The sequence below is a fragment of the Culex quinquefasciatus genome, chromosome 1 (genome assembly GCF_015732765.1).
Source record: "Culex quinquefasciatus strain JHB chromosome 1, VPISU_Cqui_1.0_pri_paternal, whole genome shotgun sequence".
Taxonomy (NCBI): Eukaryota; Metazoa; Arthropoda; class Insecta; order Diptera; family Culicidae; genus Culex; species Culex quinquefasciatus.
Genome location: NC_051861.1, coordinates 69,153,011 through 69,156,302, shown reverse-complemented (window position 1 = coordinate 69,156,302; position 3,292 = coordinate 69,153,011). Strand labels below are relative to the sequence as shown.

Here is a 3,292-nt window from a genome sequence, read left to right as displayed (position 1 = left end):
TTTCGCTATTCAGTGATTCCAAATGTAGGAGGTCCTACATGTACAAAAGGGAAAAGGGATACCTTAAAACTAACTAATAAACTATATAAAGAGCGGATCAATGCAACTGAAGACTGCAATGATTTTTGTCGAAATGCATCAATTATCTTATTGGACATAACATCCAAAGTGTCAACTTCGGCTAATTGATGAAGTTCACTGGTGCTGAACCAGGGAGGAAGTTTTAGAATCAATTTCAGAATTTTGTTCTGAATCCTCTGAAGTTTTTTCTTCCTGGTTAAGCAACAGCTTGTCCAGATCGGCACAGCATAAAGCATGGCAGGTAGGGTGCGTCACAAAAGCAAAAAGTTGAGCTAGACCGCATAGGCGGGCAGAATATCATAGCTTCATGTCCACAGAAGCTCTCCTGAAAATTTCAGCCAATTTGGTCAAGAATCCGAGGAGCCCACTCGATTTCAATTTTGTATTGGATATTGGACCCGTTAGTATGGGAAAACGACACTTTTTGCATTTTATTGTACTGAAAATTCAAAATTGAACCAAATAACTTTCTGGGCGAGCTATTTATAGATTTTTATATGGGGAACAACTTTGTAGAACATCGCGAAACGATCTGAGCTGATCTGGCTTAGTTATAAGTGATTTAAGCCAAAAGTTTTTCCCAGGGTCGAACTTAGGATTTAGGTATAGCCTTTTTATCTATATGGTAACTGTGATCAGAAAAATAGTCTGACAGGTGATGGATTTTTGTTGACAACATTTTCTTTGCAAATTCCAATGGAAGAAGAGTTGAAGTGAGATTTTTCCAAGGCTTTTCTTTAAACTTTGACCAGATTGGTATCTTTTAGTTCCTTCTGGTGTTCCGAGGTGGATCGGCACGCTGACCAAGGAGATGGTCCACCAGATCGAGGTCCTGGAGGCCGTGTTGGGCAAATTTTAGATGCCTACCGTTGCGGCTGCCACAGGTGGATGCAGTGCAGCAGTTTCGACGGTTGTGGCGGACAGAAGCGAAGATTTGCCTGAATGTACTATTTTAAAATCCAATACATCCGGACAACGTTTTCTGTCGGTGTGGCGACAAAGATAGTGTATTTTAATCTTAGAAAATTTTTCGGGTTCAAATAAAATAAATATTATAGTGTTTGCTCCAGCCGCCGCCATTTTGTAGATGTATGACATGTATGTATGAAGAAAAAAGTTAGGGCCGATCTTAATCGATACTCTTGTTCACTGCATCAATGCACGCGCCCAAGGCGCTTATTAGAGGAGCAGACCGCAATCCGGCCTTGTGATAAACAATAATTGTAATTAAAATTATTGTTCAAACGTGACCACTTTATTCAGGTTACCGCGAAATCATTCCGTCCCGATCTTCAGTCTCAAAGCTGCGTTCTAGACACACCAATTTTTAATTAGCATAAATTTACTACTTCACAGGGACTCAGCTCAAACAGGCGAAGAAAAGTTTCACTTGTTGAACTCGTGCTCTTTTTAACACTTTGAAAATCCTTGCCGGTGCGAAATTTGTAGGACTAAATTTCGCGACGTTACCTGTTTTGCGTTGAACTGCCACCTACAGGTGGTGTTAGCGCATGTGATTGTTTTTATCAGATTTGTTTGCCCTCAGGGTTATCAGTACCGATCAACAAGTACAGGTTTTTGACCGGTAGGGTTCAAGGGTTTTTAAATGCTGATGATGTTTGGGGCGAATATTGGGGCAGATAACCAAAACGAGAGAACAATACGTTCAACTCTTGCAAGATAGTGTTGAGCCAGAACGAACATCTGGTGCAATCAATCGCTATGAGATTACAAACTTTTTCAAAAACAATACTAATAATCATAGATTTAAAGTATTTATTCAAAATATTTGCCTTGACACCTAAATTCCATATATATTCTCCCATTTTTCTCGAGCATGGGAGTTTAGGTTTCTATAAAACACTGATCTTGCTGCTACTAAACTGCATCCACCTGTGGCAGCCGCAACGTTAGGCATCTAAAATTTACCCAACACGGCCTCCAGGACCTCGATCTGGTGGACCATCTCCTTGGTCAGCGTGCCGATCCACCTCGGAACACCAGAAGGAACTAAAAAGATACCAATCTGGTCAAAGTTTAAAGAAAAGCCTTGGAAAAATCTCACCTCAACTCTTCTTCCATTGGAATTTGCAAAGAAAATGTTGTCAACAAAAATCCATCACCTGTCAGACTATTTTTTCTGATCACAGTTACCATATAGATAAAAAGGCTATACCTAAATCCTAAGTTCAACCCTGGGAAAAACTTTTGGCTTAAACCACTTATAACTAAGCCAGATCAGCTCAGATCGTTTCGCGATGTTCTACAAAGTTGTTCCCCATATAAAAATCTATAAACAGCTCGCCCAGAAAGTTATTTGGTTCAATTTTGAATTTTCAGGACAATAAAATGCAAAAAGTGTCGTTTTCCCCATACTAACGGGTCCAATATCCAATACAAAATTGAAATCGAGTGGGCACCTCGGATTCTTGACCAAATTGGCTGAAATTTTCAGGAGAGCTTCTGTGGACATGAAGCTATGATATTCTGCCCGCCTATGCGGTCTAGCTCAACTTTTTGCTTTTGTGACGCACCCTAATGGCAGGTCTGAAAATTTATTTATAAATTAACAGTTTATTCTTGAGACAAAGTCTAGAATTCCTGTTTATAAGTGGATACAAACCTAGGGGGTGTACAGAGTCAATATATTTAACATTCGTCAATGTATCGACGTTGTTATTGATATATTGGTTAATAGATTAACGAAAAATGTAATGACCTACATTTGCACACCTTGATTTGACAGTTGACAGATGAAAAAATAATAATTTTGGCGAAACAAATTTGTAGTAGACGGACATCTAGTTCGAAGCACGAGAATGTCAAAAGAACGCTGTTCTCAACGAGCATAAGCACAAAATCGGAAAAATGCTTTGTTCAGTTGCAGATTGACCAAATACGATCACAGGAAGAGGAAGATTCCGCCGCAATGGAGTATGTGGCGTTTCGACCGAGGTTTGACGGAATTCAAACGGTAGGAGGATTGCGGAAGTAGGCGAAAGCTTTGTCTTTGACCCATCATTGCCCTCTGGTTCAGTTCGAGAAGAAGGAGGAGGCAATATTTACGGTTCCATCCGGTGTTCTTCGGGTTTTCGCTTCAACTGTTCTAGTAGCGGTCATGATAATGATGATGTTCACATTTTCTCCTCTTGCGCGGTGGAAGAAGGAGGCAATTGGTCTTGTTGGTGATTTTTTCCTCCTTCGACGCTGG

The 3,292-nt window shown here is 40.2% G+C and overlaps 1 long non-coding RNA gene across 1 annotated transcript; it reads right to left on the bottom strand.

Moving 5' to 3' along the window:
* Window positions 1-1,843: 1,843 nt before the first annotated feature.
* LOC119765170 lies at window positions 1,844-2,263 on the bottom strand. The gene is made up of 2 exons (XR_005276539.1): window positions 2,147-2,263; window positions 1,844-2,091 (listed from the first exon to the last, which is right to left on the bottom strand). It is a non-coding gene; the product is annotated as an uncharacterized LOC119765170 (long non-coding RNA).
* Window positions 2,264-3,292: the final 1,029 nt, after the last annotated feature.